This window comes from Andrographis paniculata, unplaced genomic scaffold, assembly GCF_009805555.1.
Source record: "Andrographis paniculata isolate CXL003 unplaced genomic scaffold, ASM980555v1 Contig21END, whole genome shotgun sequence".
NCBI classification, from domain to species: Eukaryota; Viridiplantae; Streptophyta; class Magnoliopsida; order Lamiales; family Acanthaceae; genus Andrographis; species Andrographis paniculata.
The window spans coordinates 492,142-502,192 of NW_026137502.1; the positions used below are offsets into that span (position 1 = coordinate 492,142).

The 10,051-nt window shown below is 35.5% G+C and overlaps 1 pseudogene; it reads left to right on the forward strand.

Annotated features, from left to right (window-relative positions):
* The first annotated feature begins 4,365 nt into the window (after nucleotides 1–4,365).
* On the forward strand, nucleotides 4,366–6,521 carry LOC127245067 (photosystem I P700 chlorophyll a apoprotein A1-like; annotated as a pseudogene).
* The last annotated feature ends 3,530 nt before the right edge of the window (nucleotides 6,522–10,051 follow it).

Consider the following 10,051-nt stretch of genomic DNA (forward strand, 5'->3'; position numbering starts at 1 on the left):
AAAAAGAAAATCTTGGAAGTTAAACTAAGATGATAGTTGTCTCGAAGTCAAGTAGTAACAAAATTTATTACACCTTAGCTATTGACAACTGATTTGCATACTCAATTAAGCATAAATATTCTCACTATCATTAGATATACGTGAAGAAAAAAATAATATATAAATGAAATCAAAATCAAAGGGCAGTCATTGACTGCATGATATCATTGTCATTGACAGATTAATTAATAGGATTTTTAAATTTTTATTGTTCCAAAACCAAAAGTGCATATGCATAGATAAATAATTTTGTAATTCTACATAATATTTCTAATACAAATAAATTTTCTAATAGCAAGAAGATTTTGAAATAGTTACGTAACAACACTACAGTCTCTCGATAATTCAACACACAACATAAAAAATAAATTCAATGGCCATGTACACTACCAATGCATTTGTGATCAAATAGCTTCAACTACAGTCATATTTGAGAAACAAAAATTATCAAGCTTCAAAGAAACAAAAAAATAATAATAATAAAAGAAATAGTAAAAATTTGAATAAAAATAGGCTTTTGAAGTAATGTTTTGAATAGAAAGTAAATTTTTTTTTTTAATGTAATGTTTTAAGAGAAAAATAGATATAGTATGTGATGTTCTCAGGGAGACAAAAAACGAATAGTTCGTAAATAATCTTGAAATATAAGTAAAAAAGGCCATGTCTTGTTTTGTCCTGTTAAGATGGATTCCGAGGTTCCAACTTAAAACCTATTGGTATTAAGTGAAGTAATCCTTTACTCTTATATCCAAGAGAGTGGACCCCCGAACCCTTCTTTACAGGTATCAAAGTCATAGTGTCCGTATTGAGTATTGAACTTGTTTAGGATTTCGAGATGATATCATCTCGAGGGGAGAGTGTTGAAATTTTTGTCCTTTATTGGAAAATTGTAGGAACTTTCTCTTTGATATAAAGGTTAAGAGCTACTCCACTTAATACTAATTGATTTTAAGTTGAAACATCAGAACCCTTCTTAACATGCCATAGCAAATTTGTAATCCCAATTCTTGGGAGGTCCCTACTGTTTTCTTAACATATTGTTGATTTGTAGGGGGTTATGCTCATAGTATAACTATGGGCATTCTCACAGTAGGGTGTGTTTGTTAGGGGGTTTGGATTTGAATGTAAATTTTGAATTGAAATTGTTGTTTGATATGATATAAACAAATGTTGATGTGATATTTTTAATATAAAATTAATTTTTAATATAATGTAAAAAAAGAAAAATGATTATTTGATTTGTTGTTTCTAAGAGACATTTTTTATGAAAAGTGAAAATTCATCAAAATCTTTGAAACAAAAACACCCTAAATTTGTGCCTGAGCAAGTGTGTTGTGATAGAGTCTTATATGTGTCCCTCTGCATTATCAATCACATGTCATTTCATCTATTTTTATTGCGTTTTGGGATTTCTTTATGGAAGAACATCGGGCATATCTAGATATGTTTTGGAAATGTTTGGAATTTTGGAAAGTTTTGAAAATAATGGTATTTGATGTGATCTAAATAGGTGGTAGATTTAATGTTTTGTATAGAAGATGTTGAGATATAAAGCCTGATTATATCCTAACATAAGATAGGTTTTTTATTTCATATTTTAAATGAAATATAGGTGTTAGATGTGTCATGTTTTAAAGAGAGAAGTTATAGTTCCAAAACATAATTGAAAACATATGTAAACAGAGCCTTAGATTACTTTTTAACAAGTCCATGTGCTTTCACTTTTTCCTGGATAATTTTTGTTGCCTTTAGCAAAAAATGGATCTTGTTTATGAAATATATTTACTTCCACCAGGAACTTGCCTTGCTTTGGAAAAATATGAGATGTCGAAATATTGCAAAAAAAAAAGGTCGAGGTATGGAGCTTTTTGCCTCTGAACCCTTTCAAAGCTTAATCCAACATGTGCTTCTTTATTTTTATATTTGTTCAATGAAAACTACTTTCGATTGATTTATGTTTGGCACTATATATGGTTAATGTTCTTTTGACATATACCTAAGGTTGGTAAGTGAAGCACTTAGGAAGATGACAAGGAAGATGTCAGAAATTGCAAGCTCTTATGTTTCATCTTGCGTTCTTCAAGTTTTGAAACAACCACTTCCCATACTACCCACCACCAAGACCTTTTAACCTTTTGTACAAAATGAGATTTATTCAGTTACCATTGAGATGTTTGTGAATTTTCTTGCTTTACAGACTTGTGTAAAACATTGTACAGAAGATGAAAGAAACATTATGTTCATGGAGCTTGGGCCACACTTAATTGCCTTTGTAAATAATACTTATGCAGTTCATCTTGTCATCAAAATGCTAGATAATGGTATATCTGGAAAGCTTCCCACAATGTGATCTTTGACTTGGCTCTTTTTATATTTACTTACCACTTTCTAGATATGTATAGGAAAATAGAGTAGAGAAATAGAGGGAAAATATTATTTTACTTCATCATAAAAGAGAAATGAAGAATATATATATATAGAGAGAGAGAGAGAGGTATTTAGAAATCTATCATAATAGAAATTTATTATAACAAACTAAATCTAACTAGATCATAGATATGATATGATATGATATGATATTATGGATATGGATATAACTCTGATGTCAGCTCAATCCGAAGGAAATTATGCAGAAGCTTTACAAAATTATTATGAAGCTATGCGACTAGAAATTGATCCCTATGACCGAATTATATACTCTATAACATAGGTCTTATCCATACAAGTAATGGAGAACATACGAAAACTTTGGAATATTATTTCTGAGCACTAGAACAAAATCCATTATTACTACAAGCTTTCAATAATATGGTCGTGATCTGTTATTACGTGTGATTATCTTCACTATAGAAGTTAAAAAAAAAAAAAAGAACAACAAAAAAAGCTTTCTACATATGCATTGTCTAAAACAACGATATTTATCAGCTATAGACAAGAAAGAAACTTCATAGAAGTTGAAATTAAAAGAAGTAAATATTTTTCTATTGATAAAAATAGGATCGAGTTGGTAAAGGAAGCACTGTAAAGATCAATTAGAGAGATTTGGGTCCAATACAATAATAATTGCGTAGTTATGTCATGATAGTAGATTTATCTCATGATGTGAAATAAAAATTAAGAATCCACTTATGTAATAGAGTGAATCCACTAAATTCTTGAGCAGCGGTGTAGGATCAGATCCCAAAGATAGTAAATCTTTTCTTTCTTAGGAAGGCAAGTATTTTTCAAAGTATCTATATAAATTTCTATACGAACCCGAGATAGTTACTTTTTAGAAAATTCTAACGATAGGGACATTTTTAAGGTGGGAAAAAAGATAAAACGAAATAAAACAAATTATTGATCCAAATTTCATTTTCAAACTCATGTAATGAACCTCTTTGGTTAACCAGAAAAATGAGATAGATCCGCGAGGAATCCAGTTCGATAAATATGGTAACGGGATACCCAAAGAATTGATGAGCGTGTGAGGTAGGAAACTCTCAAGTATGGTTATAAGGGAAGGACTTTATCCACCCAGAGAATTGTAGAGGCTTGGTTTGATCAAGCCGCTGAGTATTGGAAACAGGCTATAGCCCTTACCCATGGTAATTATATTGAAGCACTCAATTGGTTGAAGATCACGAAGCGTTTCGAATAAAAGACGGAGATTAATTTGATTCTTTCTATATTTTAAGTTTAGAACAGTCTCTATACATTTGTTAGAATTAATTTTTTTTCAGTCAAATAAAAAAAATAGATCATTCCTTTACTTTGTAGAAAGAGCCAATAAAAGAATTTCATTATATTCCTTCTAAGCATTCTATTTCCTCTAATATTTCGTAGGGATAAAATAAGAAATAAAGTACAAAAGAGACTTCTTTTATTTATTTTTTATTCAAATTCTCTTAAAATAAATTGAAATTAAAACTAATAGAAAGAAACCTAAATAGAATATCGAAAGTATTAGACGGTATTCTTTATTTAAGTATATAGCATGTTATTTCTTAGAAATTGTTGCTCCGGGATTTGGAATAAAGTATATCATCAGGTTGTACAAAAATTCTACAAAAAGATCATATTTGCATCAACCCAAAGCTATAAAAGATTCTTCTAAGATTCAAAAGGTCCGTTGAGCGCCTCACGACTATGTCATAATACATCCAAACACTTGCCCCGGATCGACTTTCAGATCATAATTGCTCTAGTAAAGAACTCACGAAAATGGATAAATGGAAGAGAAAGTAACTACTTAAATAGATTCTATAAATTTCTCTCAAAGATTTACTAATTATTTGACTGTTGGCGCGTTTCTTTGTATGTGTTGTCTGGAAAGAGGAGGACTCAATGATTATTCGTTCGTCGGAAGCATAAGTAAAAATTTTGGTGGATAAGGATCCCGTGAAAACGTCTTTTGAGGAATGGGCCAAGCCGGGTCATTTATCAACAACAATAGCTAAAGGACCTGATACTACTACTTGGATCTAGAACCTACATATTGATGTTCAAAATTTCGATAGCCATACTAGCAATTTGGAGGAGATCTCTCAAAAAGTATTTAGTGCCCATTTTGGGCAACTCTCCATTATTTTTCTTTGGCTGAAAGGCATGTATTTCCATGGTGCTCGTTTTTCCAATTATGAAGCGTAGGTAAGTAATCCAACTCACATTGAGCCAAGTGCCCAGGTGGTTTGGCTGATAGTGGGTCAAGAAATATTGAATGGAGATCTGGGTGGAGGTTTCTGAGGAATCCAAATAACCTTCGGTTTCTTTTAGATTTGGTGAGAATTTGGAATAACTAGTGAATTACAACTCTACTACACTGCAATCGGTGCATTGGTCTTTGTAGCCTAAATGCTTTTTGCTAGTTGGTTTCATTATCATAAAGCTGCCCCAAAATTGGCTTGGTTTCAAGGTGTGGAATTTATGTTGAATCACCACTTGACGGGTCTACTAGGACTTGGGTCTCTCTTGGGCAGGGCATCAAGTATATGTATCTTTATTGATTAACCAATTTCTAAATACTGGAGTGGATCATAAAGAATATTGCTTCCTCATGAATTTATCTTGAATTGCAATCTTTTGGCTCAATTTTATCTGATTTTTGCCGAGGGAGCAACCCCATTTTTCTCTTTAAATTGGTCAAGGTATGCGGAATTTTTTACTTTTTGCGGAGGATTAGATCTAGCAATTGGGGGTTTATGGTTGACTGATATTGCACACTATCATTTAGTTATTTCAATTATGTTCCTAATAGCGGGTCACATGTATAGGACCAACTGGGGTATTTGGTCATGGCCTAAAAGACATTTTAAAAGCCCATAAAGGTTCATTTATAGGCCAAGGCCATAAAGGCCTATATGAGATCCCAACAACGTCATGGCATGCTTAATTATCTCTTAATCTAGCCATGTTAGGATCTTTAACCATTGTTGTAGCTCATCATATGTATTACATGCCCCCTTATCCATATCTAGCTATTGACTATGGTACACAACTATCATAGTTTATACATCACATGTGGATTGGTGGATTTCTGATAGTTGGTGTTGCTGCGCATGCAACCATTTTTATGGTAATAGACTATGATCCAACTACTCGATACAATGATCTATTGGATCGTGTCCTTAGATATCGTGATGCAATCATATCACATCTCAACTGGATATGTATATTTATGGGCTTTCATAGTTTTAGTTTGTACATTCATAATGATACCATGAGCGCCTTAGGGCGTCCTTAAGATATATTTTCAGATATCGCTATACAATTACAATATGTTTTTGCTCAATGGATACAAAACACCCACGCCTTAGCACCAAGTGGAACGGCTCCTAGTGCAACAACAAGCACGAGTTTTAACCTGGGGGTGGTGATTTAATAGAAGTGGGCGGCAAAATGGCTCTGTTGCTTATCCCATTAGGAACCGCAGATTTTTTGGTACATTATATCCATGTATTTACGATTCATGTCACAATATTGATACTCTTGAAAGGTGTTCTATTTGCTCGTAGTTCCCGTTTGATACCGGATAAAGCAAATCTTAGTTTTCATTTTCCTTGTGATGGACATGGAAGAGGGGGTACATGTCAAGTATCTCAGCTTGGGATCATGTCTTCTTAGGACTATTCTGGATGTACAATTCGGTTTCAGTAGTAATATTCCATTTCAGTTGGAAAATGCTGCCAGATGTTTGGGGTAGTCTAAGTTATCAAGGAGTAATAACTAATATCACGGGAGGAAACTTCGCGCTGATCTCTATTACTATTAATGGGTGGCTCCGGGATTTTATGAGCACAGACATTCTAGGTAATTCAGTCTTATGGTTTTTCATTATCTGCATATGGCATTTCTTCCTGGGTGCTCATTTTGTATGGGCTTTTAGTTTAATGTTTCTATTCAGTGGACGTGGTTATTGGCAACAACTTATTGAATCCATCGTTTGGGCTCATAATAAATTAAAAGTTGCTCCTACTCAGCCGAGAGCCTTGAGCATTGTATAAGGACGTTTTGTAGGAGTAATACATTACGTTCTGGGTGCAATTGCCACAACATGACCGTTCTTATTAGCAAGAATTATTGCAGTAGGATAATAGCTAGGAGGATTTGAAAGACATTATGGCATTAAGATTTCCAAGGTTTAGCCAAGGGTTAGCTCAGGACCACATTACTAGTCGTATTTGGTTTGGTATTGCTACGGCGCATGACTTTGAAAGTCATGATGATATTACTAAAGAATGTCTTTATCAAAATATTTTTGCTTCTCACATCGGTCAATTAGCAATAATTTTTCTATGGACTTCTGGAAATTTGTTTTATGTAGTTTGGCAAGGAAATTTTAAATCATGGCTACGGGACCCTTTACATGTAAGACCTACTGCTCAAACAATTTGGGATTCTCATTTTACCCAACCGGCCGTGTGCTCTTGGCTTAGTGAATATCGTTTATTCTGGTGTTTATCAGTGGTGGTATATGTAGGCACTAAAAATATATATCTAAAATCAATTAAATATCATATATTTTAGAAGAAAATAAAATTTCAATAAAATAAATATATGGTATTTAATTATGCACATATGTTAAGTCTTGTACAATAAATATTAACCATTAATGCAAAAATTTGCTTAAAATGGAAGATATCGTACAAATATTACGTGCATAAATAGAACCATAATAAATTTGGCAGCAAAATAAATTAATCTTGTCAATAAAAGAAGTATATAAATTAATATCTTTCGAAAAAGGGCAATGATATAAAGATCTTTGCGAGAAAAGGAAGGTGTACAATCAAATCCGTCAAGAATAGAAAAAAGCATCTGATGGAAAATGAAAGATTATAAAATCTTCTTATTGGCCAATCAAAATGCGCCACGTGGCAACATTAAAAAAGGAAGCCGAAGCCACCCATCCTCTATAAATAGGAGCCATGGCCAGTTCATTTGAGACACCGAAGTTGCAACGAGGATTCAAGAAAAGGGGTAAGTCTCGAGACTCTCTCTGTATTGTTCTTCATGTTCTCCGTTTCCTTCGAAGCGTTCTTCGTCGAAAGTCACTAATTTGGACAAATGATCCAATATTGGTTGACGAATCGATAAAGTTAACGTTCTTCGTCGTATGTCTAAGCAGGAGGAAAGATCAAAGCTATCAAAACCGTGGAGGAATTCGTCAAAGCCAAGGGAAGGTCTTCAAAGTTCCTCTCAAAGCTTCAAGATGTTCATCGCGTTCTTCAACAAAGCATCAACTAGGCCCTCTTTGATCCAAAAGTCAAAGGGACACGCCGCCAAAAATATTATGGAACACCAAATCCACCTCTTCAAGGATCAAAACTCCAAAAGCCATTGAAGAGTCCATCAAAGCCAAGGAAGAGCATCCAAAGTTCATCCCAAAGTTTCGAGGTGTTCATCGCATTCTTCACCAAAGCAACAACTTTGCGCTCTTCGATCCAAAAGTCAAAGGAATATGCCGCCAAAAGTGTTATAGAGCACCAAATCCACCTCCTTAAAGATCAAAGCCGCGGATCGTCCAAAGAAGACATCAAATCCAAAGCTTAGGATCAAATCGCCCGTATGGAGACTAAAGTCCTCCAAAAGCGGCAAAGACAAAGAAAAAATCAAAACCGCGGATCGTCCAAAGAGGACATCAAATCCAAAGCTGAGGATCAAATCGCCCAGACGGAGACCAAAGCTCTCCAAAAGCGGAAAATATCAAAGTTGTGGATTGTCCAAAAAAGACATCAAATCCAAAGTCGATGATCAAATCGCCCACGCGGAGACCAAAGCCCTCCAAAAATTGGCAAAGGCAAACCAAGATCAAAGCGGTGGATCGTCCAAAGAATACATCAAATCCAAAGCAGATGATCAAATCGCCTACACGGAGACCAAAGCTCTCCAAAAAGCGGCAAAGCCAAACCAAAGATCAAAGTCGTGGATCGTCCAAAGAAGACATCAAATCCAAAGTCGATGATCAAATCGCCCACACAGAGACCGAAACTCTCCAAAAGGCGGAAAAGGCAAACCAAAATCAAAGCTGCGGATCGTCCAAAGACGACATCAAATCCAAAGCTGATGGTCAAATCCCCTACACGGAAATCAATGCTCTTCAAAAGGCGGCAAAGCCAAATCAAAGATCAAAGTCTCGGATCGTTCAAAGAGGACATCAAATCCAAAGTCGATGATCAAATTGTCTGCATGGAGACCAAAGCCTCCAAAGTCCGGCAGAATCAAACCGAATATCAAATCTTTTCGGATCAAAGAAGCCATAGAAAACCAAGTTGGAAAATAAATCGACTCGAAAGGAGAATCAAAGGACCCATTTAGAGAATATGACCCACTTTAAATTCAAATCAAATATAATTTGTACAAATTTTGTATTTATTAAAAATAGCACAATTTTTTGTCCATAGATTTTTGGCACGCCTAGTGAGACTTCTCTACCTTTCATCTCTCCTTCCGAAGGACTTTCAACAACCAATGGCTTTCTTCAAGATCAAAACATCCAATCTTGCATCGCAAGCTGCTGCTCAAGACACCGCCGCCAAAGAAGTTGTTGGATCCATCGCATCAAAAAACTTAAGCGCTTCAACAAATGTTGGAATGACAACACGAAGCATGACCAAAAGAGCATTTTCGTTCTCTGAAGACATTCATCCAATTATCACAGAGCAAAGTCCACTTTATGAAGAAGACGAAAACTTCAAGAGTACTGCCGCACTATTCACTCCTCAACAAACTGCAAGTCATTCAACCGCATCAAGCTCTGCTCCGGTGATGACTACTAACGTTTCAAATATTGAGGACCAAAGATTGTGGATCAAAGTCTGCTCTACGAGGAAGATCAAAGCTTCAAAGGCACTCTCATGCCACCTACTCATCGGCCAATTTCAAGTCATTCAACCGCATCATGCTCTGCTCTGGTAATAACGATCAACGCTTCAAATATACAAGACCAGCTTGCCGCATTGGTCAAAATCGTCGAAGGGATGTGTCAACATATGCGACAAGAAGACGTCCTACTCGAAAAACTTCTCACAAAGCTGGACAAGCCTTAAGAAGCCGGCCATACAACCGAAAAACAACCATCTTCCCCAGCGGCCCAAAATAAAGCGGCAACAACTGTGGAGCAATGTCATGGCAAAGAAAAGGTGGCGGAGTCAAATCCATTTCAAGGATCATCCAACTCCTTCATCCATATATCCCAACTTGACAAATACATAAGGGGGAATCAAAAGAGAATTCGAAGGGAGTTCAAGGCCGATGCACACTTACGCCAAGCCTTACACTGCAAGGAATGACGCCCTCAAAATGCCAACGGGCTATCAACCACCAAAGTTTCAACAATCTGACGGCAAAGGCAACCCAAAGCAACATATAGCGTACTTTCTCGAGACATGCAACGATGCTGGAACATATGGAGACCTCCTAGTCAAAAAATTTGTGCGGTCATTAAACGAAAAACGCCTTCGACTGGTACATCGACTTAGAGGCTGGTTCCATCAACAATTGGGAACAACTAAAGTACGAGTTCTTGAATCGA